This window comes from Cynocephalus volans, chromosome 14, assembly GCF_027409185.1.
Source record: "Cynocephalus volans isolate mCynVol1 chromosome 14, mCynVol1.pri, whole genome shotgun sequence".
Classification (NCBI taxonomy): domain Eukaryota; kingdom Metazoa; phylum Chordata; class Mammalia; order Dermoptera; family Cynocephalidae; genus Cynocephalus; species Cynocephalus volans.
The window spans coordinates 16,607,827-16,625,491 of record NC_084473.1 but is presented as its reverse complement, the minus strand read 5'-3'; positions in this window follow the sequence as shown (position 1 = coordinate 16,625,491).

Sequence of the window (17,665 nt, the reverse complement as noted above, 5' to 3'; positions counted from 1 at the left end):
TCAATAATTCCAAAGCAAAATTGTCAATGATTATGCTTCACATGAGAAGAGAGCAGCCGTGAAAAGTATGTCTATGGCTTAAGTGGAGAGACTTGATTGTGAGGCTCTGAGTGTTTTAAAAGCTTTAGTTCATTTATATGTGATTTGACTTAGGAGTGTTAATGGTAAACATGGAAGTGATTCAGTGAGACCGCCTCACTAACAATTTCTTTTGGAACAATTGCGATTTGTGTTGGTGGGCATACTGATAGCATCGATCTGATCGTCACATCTTGGGCACAGATGTTGGTCATCAGCTCTGTGCCCCATGAATATCTATAATCAATAAAAAATTTAAAGAAATTTAAATAAATAAAAAAATTAAAAAATAAAAGACTGTTCACACACAAAAAATGTCTTTTGGTAAATGTTTTCTTGTTGTAGTAAAGCAAACTGGCTCATGGATTAAAAAGAAAATTATCACAGCTATAGAGAAACAGATTTGATTTCAGTAAAAAAATATGCTAATTGAAATTTCCATCTAAGAAGTATAAAAACATTGCCTCATTAGCCCTCTTTGGCAGCACTAAGAGCCTCACTTCTCACTAATTACTAGGGCAACACAAATAAAATGCTGGCTTTGGATCCACACATATATGTCATTCTGAATTTACGAATTGTTTGGAGAAAAGGTCAGGAAAAATAAAAAGAAAGAAACTGCCTAATTAAAATTTGGCACGTATTTTCTTCTATCTTTGTAATTCAGTGACATCCTACCTGTTAACTCACAAAATGTGTTAAATTTTTATTTTAAATAATGAGCCCGAAACATTTTTTTCACATTGAGAGAGCAATACTAAATATTCATAATAAAAGCCTGTAAAGTTAGATAGCAAATAGTTTTCGAGGGTGGGATTAGGAAAATTTACATTTTCTACTTTATGGAATTCCATACTTGAAATTTATTTGACCAGGATATACCAAATTTATGGTGAAAATTTAAGTTTAAAATATAAAATGAAAGAATTTTTGAAATTCAGATATTTTTTTGAGTAAAACATGAATAATGAAGCATAATAGTAAAGATGTAAGTTTAAACAGGGTTATTTTAGGATGTTCTCTCAGGCTTTAGAGTTATTCGTTCTGTTCAGTCTTTTCTGTCTTTGGAGAAATTTCATTGCATATTTTGAGAATGTTTTAATATGCCATGCTGACTTTCATTAAAAACGCATTAATGGTACACACATGCCCTATTGCAGGGTGAGGGTGGTCAATTTGTTTCAGCACAAAAAAATTCAATAAACTTTTCTAAGTTCCTCTATATTACCTTTTTGCATTTTCTGACACCCCTGAGTCCATCCCCAACTCACCTCATCCCTTTGCTCCTGTTTAGGGCAACTTGCTTTCATTTGAGCCACAGCCGTTGTCATTCTACAGATGTCTAGCCCTTAACCTGCACCCTTTCACTGTATCCTATTTCGTCCAGTGATATCTACCTCTAATTGGAAAGCCTTCCTTTGTTCAGAGACTGTTAGAGAAAGATGACCTCACCTCATCTGTTCCTTAGAAGTAATTAAAAGGGAGTTGTCCTAAAACCAAGTGCATGGATTGTCCTACATTTAATTTAATATCTAATACTGTCCTGCCACAATACTATATTCTATAGAGGATTTTAAAAATGGATACACACATTAATTCACTTGCATCAAAGACAAGTGTGTCCCCCAATATCCATTTTCCCTTTCTTTCTTAGTAATAGAAACTGCATATTTTATTTGGGCATATGGCCATTTGGAAGAAAGACTACGTTGCTAGCCTCCTTTGAACTTAGATATATTATGGCCAATATGATGTATGGGGAAATGATATTTCAACTCCTCTTTTTCTGCTGGCTCTAATGTGGCTAGTGTAGCCGTCTTGGATGAAGAGGTCACCTTGGGAATGAAGTAGCCATCTTGGAGAAAGAGGTGAATTTGTCAATGGCAGTCACATGGTAGAGTCGTGACTAAAGAAGTTGTGTCCTTGGGCTACCTACCTACAGAAATAAAATTCTCTTTTTTCTTTTTGAACCACAGTTATTTTTTGGTTTAGCCATACTTAATTCTTACCAATAGCCAAACTTAATCCTTATTTAAATAGACATCAAAAATAGTTTACATGAGATTTGTCAAAAACAAGGATTATCTAAACATTTTGGGCACAATACTTTTCAATGCTTCTATTCATTCACCAACAAATTAAACATTTGCTGAAAAAGTGTTTTTGATTTGTTACTTTTCCGATATTTTCCTCCAGAGAACTACTATAGCTACGACTACAACTTCGGTGCTGTTTAATTCCCAATCTACTCTTTCTATCCTGTAATCTGGCTGGTAGTTTCTCTAAAATGATTTCGGTCTGCTTCAGTGAGTCTCATCCTTCAGCACCCAGCGTTCAGACTCACTGAAGTGGAGAGAAATATTTAATAGACATCACTGGGCAAGAAGTAGGTCAAGCAAAACTAGGTTCCAGTCTCTAACTAGCTATATGATGATATTAGACAATTTGCTTTCTCTCTTGTATTAGAAATAACTACTCCACCTTCCTGATAGAATATTTTATAAGCATTAAATGTGAGGATGTCAGCTGCAGAGTTTTGCAAAATGTGTAACTTTCTCTATTTGACCGTAGCATGCCATGCGATACTGTGCAGTGTACAAGGGTAGTATATACCCTTCTGTTTCAGTACTTATTAAAACATAAAGCATTTGATGCACACATATAAATATATATAGTATATATGTAAGCTATAATGTTAAAAAAAATCTATAAACAGATCACTATCTAAAGACCTAGAACACTAACAATATTCTAGAAACTACCTCTGTAATTATTTTCTATCTTATTCTCTAGTCTGCCTCTCTCCAAATACCTATTATGAATTTTGTGTTTATCACTCTCAGGTTGCCTTTTTCAAATGGTTATATTTTTTATGTCTATTCTTAATGTAAATATACATAAAGGATATATTGTTTAGTTTAGGTCATTTTAAACTTTATACAAATTGAATTATTTCAGATCTTTTTCTGTTTTTTTTTTTTTTTAATTGAGCATTATGTTTCTTGGATTCATTCATGTTGTTGCATGTGACTGTATTTTATTCATTTCCATTATTGTGTATGTGTATGAATACATCACAATACATTTATTCTTTTGTTGATGGATATTTGCATAGTCTCTAGGGCTGTGTTGCTGTTATTGGTGTTTGTTTTGTTTTGCTTCTGTGAGACAAAATGTTGTGAACATTCTTATACACGTCTTCTAGTGTACATGTGCAGGAGTTCCCTAGCATATACAAATATACCTAAAAACAGAATTGCTGCACTGTGGGTAATTGCCTTCCAAAGCTGTTTACACCTTTTTGATCCTTTGAGCCTTCTCAGACATCTCAGTTTCAACCAATATAGTTGAAGGAAAATAGTATTCCATTGTGGTTTTAATTTCTCTGATTAATAATGGTGTACATCTTTCCGTATTTTATTACTGTGTTTCCTGTGACAAGACTGTTCATGTATTTTGCTCTTGTTTCTATTGTAGTTTTATCTTTTTCTTCTTGATAACTAGGATACTTTTTAAATATACTTGTGATGCTATTATTTTCCAATTATATGTTTGCAAATATCTTCAAGTTGTAACTTGTCATTTCATTCTCTTTTTGAGGACTTTTGTGCAACATAATTTGTTAATTTTAAGATAATTGAACTTACCGGTCTTTTTTTTATATTACCAATTTGGGGCTATTATTTTAGAAGTCCCATTTTTTAAATGACCTTCACATGATAAAGATATTTTCCTCTATTTCTTTCTAAGTTTTTAAGTTGTCCCTTTCACATTTAAATCTTTATTTTACTGGGAATTGATTTGCTCATTTTGTGAGGTTCTAATAACCATGCTACATGGAAATTGTATGAATACAATTTCAATTTTCTTTTGTTTATTTAGATGGCTAATTCCCCAAGCACCCTTTATTGAACAGTCCATTATCTTTGGAGGGGTCAGCAATACCAGCTCTGTGATGTATCGTGTTTCTATAAGTCATTGGCTATGATTCTGAGCTCATTATTCTATTTCTTAGGCAATTAAATTAGTATATCAATACCACTGTATCAATTACTAGAGAAATACATTTTGCTATCTGGTAGAGCATTGTTCATCATGTAACAAGAACAGTCTTAGATCTCTTTGACTTTTGTCCTACCAAATAAATTTTTAAGTGAACTCATATTAATTTTAGGATCAATTTAGCAAAAACACAACCAACAATAGCAATAACAAAATCATTGTGATTTTAGCTGCAATTTAGTTAAATATAAATATAAAATTTGGGGAGAATTGATAACTTGCTAAACTCTCTTTTGAATTAAGATTTTTGTAGATTATTTAACATTTTTTTATGTAGAAAATCATATCACCTAAGACTAAAGGACTTAATTTTTTTCCTGTTGTTATGGTTAATATTATGTGTCAACTTGAAGAATGTTTGTAGATGAGATTAACATTTAAAGCTGTGAACTTCAAGTAAGCAGATTGTCCTTTATAATGTGAGTGGATCTCATCCAATTAGTTAAAAGCCTGAATAGAACAGAAAGACCAGCCCCCCTGAGGAAGAGCCCCTCTCCATCAGACTTCCATCAGACTTCATGTATACCATTGGCTTGCCTGGGTCCCCACCTGCTGGCCCATAGTGCAGATTTTGGACTTGCCAAGTTCTGTGGTCATGTGAGCTACTGACCTGGGCCTCCTTTAGTTCACCTGGAGCAAACTGGCTTAATGCAGAAGATCCTACTGGTGGCTCTAGGCATGGTCAGTGAAAGTGTAGCAGGTGTCTGTCCTACTGGTAACATCATTTTTCACATTATTAGCATATTACATTCTTGCTCTGGTTTTCGCTACGTAAGTGTTCTTTCTTTGGTTATTTATTAGTTTCTTTTCTAGCCTGTAGAGATTTCTCTTTTTTTCTAGGGAGCCCAATGATGCATTAAAAGGGTTGATTTTTGAAATGTATCCAGGATCAAGTTTATTTGACTGGGAGATCACTTCAGATAATCAAGCACAACATACCAAAATTTTTACTGATTCAGTATAATTGCAAAAGCCTTAATGTGTACCAAACATTTTGCTGGCAGTAAAGGCTTAAGAGAGGTAAGGAGTTCCCAGTAAGTGGAATAGAAACTTCATGAGGGCGGAATCTCTGTCTATTTCGTTTGATGCCTGGAACATGACAGGTGCTCAATAACTACTTATGGATATTGGCTTGAATCCTTTGAGAGGGCTCTGGGTCAAACAATAATTTCAACTGTCCGGTTTCCGGATGGTAATATTGTGAAAAGAAATGGAATTCCTTATTCCTGATTAAATAACACTTATATTTGGATAAGACACCGTGAAGAAAAAGAAGAAAAGTCCTTAAGGAGCTTCCTTCTAAGGTAATGTGCACCAGCCACTTTATGACCCCATTTAGAAAAAAAAATTACAAGAGTGGTTTCACACAGCTCATTCATTCCACTCCATCTGTAATACCCAGACTTTGTAAAATCCTGCAGGGGTGTGCTTTAAGCTTCTGAAATATCTAAACTCAGATCCCACTGACAGGCAATGCAGAAGGGAGTCAGTTGTAAGATGACGGGGTTTATATGGCTCTCAAAATGTGCGTCTAGTTCATCAATTCTCTAATGCCCATAGGAGAACTCAAAGGTGTGTCCTTTGGAAGTGAATAATCGGAAGGGGGACCATATATACCATATATGGGTCAGAGAAATAGGGACGTATCTCTCAGGCCGTGAAATAAAGGCTTAAATGGTGTGAGGGAAAAAAGAATTATATATTTTTTTAAAGTGATGAATCCAGGAAGCAAATTGGCCTCTCTACTAGGTGATAAAATAGAAAGGTACTCATGCATGAAATAGAAATAGCTGAAGACTGCGGCTTCTGACATTTCAATTCCGTTTCTGCAGATAAATGTTTGTTACCACAAAATCACCAAAGAGGAGTTGGGACCAACATTTTAAGATTTGAGAGTTACTAAAACCAGTCACAGATACCTCAGGTGAGATGCAACTCTCTTTGCACACTCTTCTTCAGGGCAGAATCTACACCCCACTGCACTGAGTGCAATAAACAGGACTGAAACAGCTGGTAATCCAATACCTTTGTCTCTCTCCTTCATAACAAACTCTACCTATCAGCTTCCAAATGCAGAGGTCAATTAAAAAATAATCTGGAAATTTCTTGGAATTTGTAAGAAAACAAACAAACAAACAAACAAAAAACAGAAGAAGAAAAAACAAACAAATCAAGCTGATGAATTTCTAATTAGTCTGCTCACAAAGTCAAATCCTCATAACCATCTCTAACCTAAACTATTGCAGCAGGCCCCTGACTAGGGTAGGTTCTGCTTGGCTCCCAGCCACAAGGCTCCCCTTCCCAGTCTTTCCCTAATCTCCACACCGTTTTCAACCAGACTAATTGATCAGTTCCAGCCTCACAATCAGATACACAATTTAATACCAATTCCTTATCATCAACTCTGTCCTTGACTTTGATCACAGACCCGATAAGGGGCTGCTACCTTATTCTGATGAATAGCTCCAGTCTTGTTTTCCTGGGCCCAAGTGTCTTTGTGAAGATCTGGCTCATCATGTTCTAGTTTATACTATAGCCTGCATTATTCTTGCAGAGATTTGATCCCTAGAGTTGAAATGCTAATTCAGAGGCTGGGGTGCTGCTGCCTACAGCAGACAATGTGGGGCTTTGCCACACACCCCAAAACCACTGCCAGTTGGTTTCTCTCAATTCTCCTCATGACCTCTGAGTTTTGACACTTTCTCTTGGTCATCACCAGCAGCATCTGGAGACATTCTATCCAGATGGGATGAGCAGTTACTATTCGGAGCTAGACTGGCCTGGCATTCTCTCTGCCACCAATATGCACGGGCAATTCTAGGTACAAATCCCAAATCCTCCCTATTTTCTCTCTCTCATTACAATAACTGGTTAATGGTCCCTTGACATGAAAATCAAGAGTAAATACCCCATCCCAATTTCATAGGGTTTAATTGAGTTTTACTTCTACTTACTTGTACTTCAGTATTATATTATTGCTGTCAAGCTAATAATCATTTTTTTTCAATCGAAGTTATTTCTATTTTGGTCACATTTTTTGAAAGATTTGGATTTTGAAAAATACATATAAAATCTGCTTATTTTCAGGTAAATACTTACTGAACATTATTTTAGCTTGATAAGAGCATCCATGTCCTTCGCCTGAATTTGCTCTCAGTTATGTTAGATACTACTGAGAAATCTTATCTAAAGAATTTTACATCCCAGAAAATTCCCCAAAATGTATATAGCAAGAGCAGAAATTATTTTATGCAGTTTGATGCCTCTAAACAAAATGAGATCCTGATATGAAATTCATGCTCCAGTGATTTTAAGACACTGAAGGAAGAACATGAGTTTTGACGCAAACCAAAAGGAAATTGATTTTTGCACAAGAACAGTGCAGCATGGTTATTAGGAATAAATTAAACACCTAAGGAAATGTGTTCCTGCCTGCATCTGCTCATTCTCGTTAGGAGCAGTGTCAGAACGAGGCAGAGGCTCTGCGCAGGCAGGTTGTACAGGCCTTCCCTCACCCACATTTCCTTCGTCTCCTCCATGTCAGGCAGCACTAAGTGTTGGTGTGGACTGAGTGGGAAGAAAGAGCAGACTGGCTCTGGAGGAATAAATAGACTCATCACCTTCGCTGCAGGGATGCCCGACCCACACAGCCTCCCTCTGCTATTGCAGCTGCCCCCCACTGCCCTCCACTGAGGGCCCCTCCTCCAAGCCCTGACGCTGTTATGAGGCCCTGAGGCCAGCACACTGTGTTGCTCATTCCAGGGACTCTCCTGGTAATGATTCAAGAGTGGATAAACAAAATACCCAAAGGAGCAACAACACCAAAAAACTAATATAAGAAAACGAAGAGAGGTAGGGAGGAAGGAAGGAAACAACTTATGGAATATTCAGATATTCAAGAATCTTACCAAGTTCTCACCACCGGTGTTCTGGAATTTTGTGATTAATAATTTCCTGCTCTTTTCTTCTGTTTCTGAAGGTAATGCTCAGAAATTGTCTTCTTGGCAGACAGACCTAAAGATACAGTCAAGGTGAATTTATGAGTGAACCAGCTTGTCCCAGGTGAGCAACTTGCCTAGAGAGTGGCGTGGAAGCTCTGGCTTCAGGGAAACTTCTACAGCCTCTGCCCCCAAAACTCCTTGGAGCATTTTTTCACATTGGGCAGAAGAGAAGAAAATTGATTACTTTAGTTCTTTCAGCAATACCGCTGCAAAGTTTGACTAATATTTTAGCTTACATTCTTAAGATGAGTTGAAGCTATTTCTAGGAAGGCTTGAGGTTCCTGCTAGGACCTTACTCTCATTAGGAAACTCCGTGGTTTTCAAAACCAGCGGTCACTCTCACATTTTACTTCATTAATTTGGTGTCGGTGGGAGTAATTTATATGTGTGTTTCAGCCAGTGTGTGTTTCACAGAGCAATTTGATCAGTCATTACTTTGTCATTACATTGGCCACATAACTGACCACATAATTTGTGGGGCCTAGTACAAAATAAAAATGCAAGCTCCTTGTCAAAAGGCAGGAAAAAAAAAAAAAAAAGAGTCATTTAAAGGTGTTAACATATAAAGTATTTTCCTTTCTTCCACCATTTGTCAATTTGCCACGGTGCTTTTATTTGCTACTTAATGGCATTCTGAGTAAAGAAAATTTCAAAAAAATAAATTCTTAGCATAAATTTTACATTTTGTCTTTATTCTGTACAATGCTAGTTTTTAAATTTTTATTTTTTAATATATCAAGGATATGCACATTTATTTGTTCAAGTAACAAATATATAAACTGAATAACAGATGAATAACAAAATACTCTGTAGAAAGTATGATTTCTAATTTTCACAAAAACTGGAGACATAAAACTTCTTGAAATTTACATATTTCTTTTTATAATCTCTACAATTTTTGGAAATAGCTATCTAAAGTCTTCCAAAAGCATGCAGATATTAAGTTAATTTCAACAGAGGAAGATGAATAAACTTTTCAAAGGCAAATTAATTTCTATTAAAATCAACAAGTCCTCTTAATAAAAAAAAAATCAAGAACAGAAATTAAAATATCTAAGTTTAGCAACATAAATTACATAAAGAAGCAATAAAACAGAATATAAACATGAGGGCACTTCGAAAAGTTTCAAAATGGAAGAATAGAATTGAAAGATAATGGAAATCCTTCCATGAACTTTGTTTGTTTGTTTAATTTTTTTTAAAAGACTAAGATCATAGAAAATATGTTCTCTGATCACCACAATGCAATGCCAGTTTTAAATGCAAATATAAGAGCATTAACTCGTACGTGGAATCACTAAAATTAGTTTGTGTTTTGTAGCTCATACATGTGTATGTATTTTCTTCTTAGGAGAACAATAGAAATGCTTCCCAAAAGTAACTCAACAGTTTCTATTTCACCTCGTGATATACCCACATTCAGTTAACACTCATCTCCAGATAAGTAAGGAAGGGCTGAAAGGGAAAGGAACTGTGGAATTCTGAATCTTTCCCTTCCCATTGATGCCATTGTCTTAGACATAACAAGCTTCTCTTGTATGACTTTGAGTCTTGCTGGCTACTATGCACTGTGGATCCATTGGAGTTCTATATCCATGAGACATTGTGAATACTATATGCAAATGGTGGCAAGGGACAGGGACTGGGCATATTCCTCCGCTCACATGAAGGCTCCGTTGACCCATCAGACTTCACTTGCAAAACAAAAGTTCAAAAATAAAATTATTAACAATCTCAAGATAGCAACATTGGAGCATTAAATCAAGCACAAGGCAGCTGTTCAGGTTAAATACCCATGAAGCCTGTCCTGTCGAACAGATATCATGCTAGGCATCTACTACCTGCTGAGATTTGAAAGAATACAGAAAGAAATTAACATGTGTATAGAGTTTCATACTTTATAAAACATTTATATCTTTGATCATTTTCACTTCACATCCATCCTGAGAGATATGGAAGACAAATATTACTGTTCCCCTTTTTGAAACGAGAAACCGGAGGTCCAGGGAAATCGTGTTTTGCCCAAAGTTTCACAGGGAGAATAGATCAAGACCAGAAATTAAACCCATGTCTGACTTGAAAGCCCTACATATGCCATCATCCACTCACTTATTTGTACAACATGTATTGACTAAGAAGACCCAGATTTATTAGGGCATAAGCTCTTAGAACAACCGCAGTGACAGCGGTGATAAGCCACAATCGACTATTAACTTACAAGATAAAGAATGACTGTTTCAGAGATTCAGAGAAGAGGGGATTCACTGTAGATGTTGGTAGTGCTGCTGTTCCAAAACTATTTATTGACTTGTCCATTCTTCCCCTATGATTTCTGTAATTGAACTCTATTCCTATGTATCTGTATCAAGTCCCTATGTCTATATGGGTTGGTTTCTCGACACTATTCTTTTTCTTTGATTTATTTGTTGAGTCCTATGTCAAAATCAGACTGTTTTAAGTCCTATGTCTTTCAGGTTAAGGATTGCCATGTTGTTGTAACAAATCTTCCAGTATTATTTTCCATTTTGAATACTGTCTTAAACTAAGTCTTTTTTTTTTTTTCCTTCTACTTTTGTGTGTAAATTTTAGGGAATCTTCTTTCCCAGTTGGAATTTTGATAGGAATTTCACTGTTTATTAGTTAATTAAGACTTATTGATATCTTTATAATAATGAGTAACATTTTATGTTGGTTGTTACTGAGGCAAAAAATGCTAATAAATTTTTATTACTAATCTTTTATGGAGAAAATTAGCTGAAGATTTGTATTAAGTATAGTGTTTTGTCTGCAGAATCATGAATTTTCTATGAAGAAAATAATTTCTTTGGCAAATAACAGCAATTCTGTCTCTTTCTTTCCAATCCTTAATTTCATTTCTTTCTCTTACACAATCGGTGGTTATGACCTCTCAAACAGTGTTGAATAGTTGCAGTGAATGTGGGCACATGTTTTCCATAATGTTAATAGAAATGCATCAAAAGTTTTATCACTAAGTATATTTTTCTCTGTGCATTTTCACTAAAGATCTTTTATCTGGTGAAAAAAAATTCTCCTATTTTTTGTACAAGTAGGATTATTTGTAAATCTGATCTTATGACTTTGTTTTACTTGTTCTTTCTACTTAAGAAGATTATAATAAACACTCACCTTTATTTTATTTTAGGTTGCTTATGCCTTAATTTTACATTTAAATTTTAATCAATTTGTTATGTTTAGCATAGAGTATAAGTTTGGGGTCTCCATTATTTTGTATTATTTATTATTTGTTCAGTTATCAATATTTAATAATCCTTTTCCCCTTTGGTCTAAATTGCACATTTATCATACAGTAAAGTTTTACATATGATGGGGGAAAAAAAGAAGAAGTAAATCCCTCATGGATCAGAGATTAAATATAAAAATAGAAACAGCACAAATACTTTAAGAAACACAAATTAATTATTGTATAACAGAGGAGTAGAAAAAACTTCACTGCTACTCAAATTCTATTAAAAATGCAAAAGTGACAAATGTTACTACTCATATATGAAAATTAAAGCACTTAGATATAAAAAGCATAAGAAAATAAAAAGGCAAATGACAAATGGTCTTCATTCTTATCTCGTTCTTTGTGCTGTATCTTGGAAGAATGCTGCAACAACTCAGGATCCAGTTCACTAGTTTGCTCTTCATTAGTTATCATTATAAAGTGAGCCCATTTCTTTATTTTTTTGTTTCAAAATTGTATATTGTTTAATTTCTACAATTATATTTTCATTTCCAGAGTCCCCAGTTGGGTCTTTATCTTAACTCACTCTTCTTCTTATTTTTTTAGGGTTATGGTTTCTCATTGTCTCTCTGATACTACTATATTTCACTCTAATGTTTTTATCTATTAACATCTTTCCTTGAGGGTAAGATTTTGCATGCATTGAGTTTGTGGGCTCTCTTTCATATCATTGTATTTCCTTATATATTCATTGTTTCTCGGTTGAGTGCTTATCTGTATGTCGGAATTATTTGGATGGCTAACCCAGTACTGGCTTCCTAGTACAAGATCAGCTTGTCATTGTGATTCCTCGTCTGCTTTCCTCCTATGAAAAATTTGCTAATTTTCTTCAGTTCTGTGAGTATAACTATGTATTTGTTAACTAAGTATATATTTTCTGATTAATCTTCTATAATACAAACTTCACCATGTCATTATCTTTTTTAAAAGTTTACCAGTAGGTGCCTATATTCCTGAGTATAAAACACAGAATATAATATCCTTTAGGTTCTGTCCTGGCCAATTATTTGTCCTCCTTTCAGATGATGTCTCCACATCTTCTCAAACTTCTAAAGACTTTCTTGCAGGTTGCATAACATTGAATGCCAGTTCAAACTTCATGCACTTTCTCACGTGATCCCCCACCAGAAATATCCTTTTTTTCCCTATGAGTATCTAATGTACTTAATCTTTAGAAGTAAACTATGCCATTCTCTATGAAGACTTTAATCAATAATTCCTCAATGAATCAATGTGCGCTTGCAAAAGTAAATGGATTACTGATAAATACATGAAAGCCAATTCACCAGAACTCTATAGATACATTTCAGATAAAACAAGAGCTTTGAACAGTTTCAACTAATCATTTAAAAATTCAATGATTTAAGTTATCCCACATCTACTACTATAATTATTACTTTTGTGTTCTGGAGGATTTTCATACATCATTTAATTCCCCTAATATAGGAAAGATTTAGGATAATTTTCTGCATTTGGGGAAATTATAAGAAGCTGATGGAAAAACTGAAGCTTAAAGTAGATGTTTAACCTGCCCAAGATCACTGAGCAAATAAGTGGCAGAACCAAAATTCTAATACAAATAGTTGATTCAAAAGCTCTTGTGTTTCAGGGCTACTGTGTGTCCTTGCAGTGTTTTATTGGAGTTATGTGAAGCTAATGAGAATACTGTGATCTGAAGGTTATAAATAATTAGCAAATTTTTATTGCTTAGTCTTGAGATTTAGTAGTGTTAGTGGGAAAAGATGATGTAAAATCATTTCTTGCCTTTGGGAGCCTATCAATAGCATAGTTTAGTTAGATAAAGCATTGTAATATTATTTGGCTTTTTCATTATACTCTGTATTTATCAATGTGCTAATGACAATTTTTAGTTTTTTTCCTCCAGGGTGTGAGGCAGCCAGTTATGTTAGAAAGAACTCAGATGTTGAAAGTCAAATAAACAGAATTTAAATCTCTAAATTACCAATTACTGGTTCCATGATCTTACTACTTACTTAGAACCTTCATATTATCAATTCAAATTAGGCAATAAACTGATAGCAAAGGGTATTCTATAGCTTTTACTAAGGAACTATGGGTACAATTACTTAAACACAATGCCTGCCATGGAGTGTAATTTCAGTAAAACTTAGTTTACCTCTTACTTTATCTTTTAAACTGTGATCTCCTCTAAAAAACTAGACCCTGGAATATTTTGTGAAATAAATAAATAAATAAAATCCAAGGGAGAGTTCCTATACACACTAACAACATATGTGAAGAATACATAAAAATACATAAAAAAAAAACTGACAGAATTGAAAGAGGGAATAGACAATTCAACAATAATGGTTGGAGACTTTAATACCCACTTTCAATAATGGATACAACAACTTGGAAGAAGCAAAGCAAGGAAACAGAAAATTTGAACAACACTATGAACTAATAAGACCTGACACTCTACCCAAACAGCAAAATACACATTTTTCTCCAGGGCACATAAAATATTTTGCAGAATATACTAAGCCATAAAACAAGCATTAATAAATTTGCAAATGCATAAATCATACAAAGTAGGTTCTCTGATCACTATAGAAATTAAATTAGAAATAAACAATAAAGGAAATTTGGGAAATGCAACAAATATGTGGAAGGTAAACAACAAACTTCTAACAACACACTGTTCAAAGAAACATTCATAAGGAAAATTAGAAAATAATTTTAGAGTTTGAAAACCAAAATTACAAGAAGCAGCTAAATTTTTTAATGCAAAACTTACAGGATGCAGTGCTCAGAAGGAAGTTTATATCTTTGAACTCCTATATTAAAAGTTAGAAAGATTTCAAATCTGTAACTTAATCAATCATCATAAGAAACTAGACAAAGAATAGTAAATTAAATTCAAATTAAGTAGAAGAAAATAAATAATAAAGACTACAGTTGAAATAAATGAGAGAATAAAAAATCAATAGATAAAATAAACAGAACCAAAGTTGTGTTTAAAAAAAAAAAAAACACAATCAACAAATCTTTAGCTAACCTAACCATTAAAAAATAGTAGAAGACTAAAATTATTAAAACCATAAATGAATAATAGAACATTATTATCAACCTTATGGAAAAAAATAATTATAAGAGAGTGTTATAAATAACTGTATGTCAACAAAGAATATAAGAGACAAAATTGTTTTAAAATCCTACAAGGACAAAAATTACTAAAACTAACTTAAAAAATAGAAAAATCTGAATATACTTATAATGAGTAAAGACTGAATTAGTAATCAAAAAACTTCCAACAAAGAAAAACCTAGGACCAGAATTAGATTATTCGGTCAAATGTTTAAAAAATTAACATCTACACCTCACAAACTCTTCCAAAAAATAAAAGAGGAAGCAGCACTTCCCAAAGATTTTATGAGGATTGTGTACCTTAATACCAAAAGCAGATGAAGATATACCAAGAAAACTATGGACCAATATCCCTCATGAATAGAGATTAAAAAACAAAAACAAAAACAAGTAATTCCAACAGATTAAAGGAAATGTATACAAAGGATTATAAACCATGACCAAGTAAGATTCATACTAGGAATACAAAGTAGGTTTAACATTCAAAGATCAATTAATGCAGCACACTATTTTAGTAGAATAAAGGACAAAAATCATATGATCACCTAGATAAAGGCAGAAAAAGCATTTGACAAATTCCAGTGCTTTTTCATGATGAAAACATTTGACAAACCAGGAATAGAAGTGAACTTTCTTAATTTGATAAAAAGCATCTATTGAAAAACACAAATAAAATTACCCTAATTGGTGAAAGACTAAATCCTTTGCCACTAAATTGGGAAACAAGATCAGAACTACCGCTCTCACCATTTCTACTCAATATTGCACTGGAAATTTTAACTAGGAAAATTAGGAAAGAGAAGGATATAAAAGTCATCCAGGTTGGAATGAAAGAAGTAAAATTGTCTCTATTTGCAGATGACACATTTTCATAGACAGAAAATCCTAAGAAATCACTAAACAATGGTCAGAACTAATTAATAAGTTCAGCAAATTTGTAGAATAAGTGAACAATCAGAAAAATCAGTTGTTTTCATACACTAACAGTAACCAATCTGAACATGAAATTATTAAAACACTTGAATTTACAATATCATAAAAAAGATCTCTGTCTTTTTATAAGACATACACTTAAAACTACAAAAATGTGTTGAAATAAATTAAAGAAATGTAAAATAAATGGAAAGACATCCCAGGCTTATAAATTTGGAGACTAAATATAGCTAAGATGGAAATACCCAAATGGAATTCCTATCAAAATTCCAGCTGTTTTTTTTTTTTTTTTTTTGTAGAAATTTACATGGTTATCCTAAAATTCATATGGAAATACAAGGGACCCAGACTAATCAGAGCAATCGTAAAAAAGAGAAACAAAATTGAAAGACTTACATTTCCAAATTGTAAAAGTTACTACAAAGCTAAAGTAATCAAGACTGAGTGGTACTGGCACAAGGATAGACATCAGTCAATGGAACAGAACTGAGATTCCAGAAATAAACCTTTATGTTTGTGGCCAATTGATTTTTTTAAACAAGGGTACCAAGAAAATTCATGGGGAAAGAATAGTCTTCTCAACAAATAATGCTTGGATAACTGGATGAATTTTTGCCACTACTGACACAGCCCAGCAGCCGCCAAGATGATCTGAGACCAGACCCTTGGGGCACTGGCACTAGCACCGGCACCGGGGCTCAGTCTAAGGCATGGAGGGAAGTGCACATGGCCCAGCAGCTGCTGAGCTGAGCCAAGACCAGACCCTTACAGCACCAGGTCCAGTCTAAGGCCCTAGGGGGAAGGGAAATGCACACAGCCCAGCAGCCTCCGAGGTGAGCTGAGACCAGACCCTTGCAGCATCGGGGCTGTCTAAGGCCCGGAGGGAAGTGCACAGAGCCCAGCAGCTGCTGAGGTGAGCCAAGGCCCACATGACACTGGGGTCCAGTCTAAGACACTGTGGGGGAAGAGAAGTGCACACAGCTCAGCAGGCACCGAGAGGAGCTGAGACCTGCACAGAACCAGGGGCTCAGTCTACAGCCACAGAAAGCTAGAACAGGAGCCAAGGTGGTGTAATATAGATACCACCACACCTTCTCTCACCACAAGGACAGTTCACCACCACAGTAGCAGCCAGGGCCACTCTACAGGCAACCTGCCACTCACACGATATAAGAAGAGTCACCAGTAGAGCCTGCAAATAGAGGAGGAAGTCTTTATCCTCATAGCCAACCCCAGAGTAACAGAAGATGCAAGTCCTCTACTGGATGATCAAACATCAATGAAAAAATACTAGAACTACAAACAAACACGAAGATATGACACCACCAAAGGCATACAGTAATGCTCAAATTCCAGACCCCATAGAACAAGGAATCCTTGAAATGTCTGAAAAAGAATTCCGGGCAATGATCTTAAGAATGCTTGAAGAAATAAAGGAAGACTCAATTAGAGAACACAAGGAAACAAGAAAAAATATCCAGAATATGAAGGAGGAAATTTACAAAGAGATTAATACCTTAAAAAAGAATGTAGCAGAACTCCTAGAAATGAAAGATTCACTTATTGAAATAAAAAACACAACAGAAAACTTAAGCAGCAGGCTAGAGCAAGCAGACAGAAGAATTTCAGATCTCGAAGATGGTCTTTTCAAAATAACCCAGGCAGACAAAAAAAAAAAAGGAAAAAGAATTAAAAATAATGAGGAAAATCTAAGAGAGACAGCAGACAGCCTCAAGCGCTCTAACACCTGAATTGTGGGTATTCCAGAAAGGGAGGAGAAAGGAAAAGGTTTTGAAAACCTATTCAAGGAAATAATAACAGAAAACTTCCTAGGGGTAGGGAGAGATTCAGACCTTCAGATCCAGGAAGCTCAGAGGTCCCCAAATAGATTAAATCCAAAAAATCCCCTCCTAGCCACGTTATAGTCAAATTTCCAAAGCTCAAAGACAAAGAGAGAATTCTAAAAGCAGCAAGAGAAAAGCATCAAGTCACCTATAAGTGAACCCCTATCAGACTAACAACAGACTTCTCAACTGAAACCCTACAAGCCAGAAGAAAGTGGAATGATATATTCAAAACACTAAGAGAAAAAAACTGCTAGCCAAGAATTCTTTACCCAGAAAGGCTTTCCTTCAGAAATGAGGGAGAAATAGTGCACTACCTAACTTCAAATTATACTACAAAGCTATTGTAACCAAAACAGCATGGTACTGAT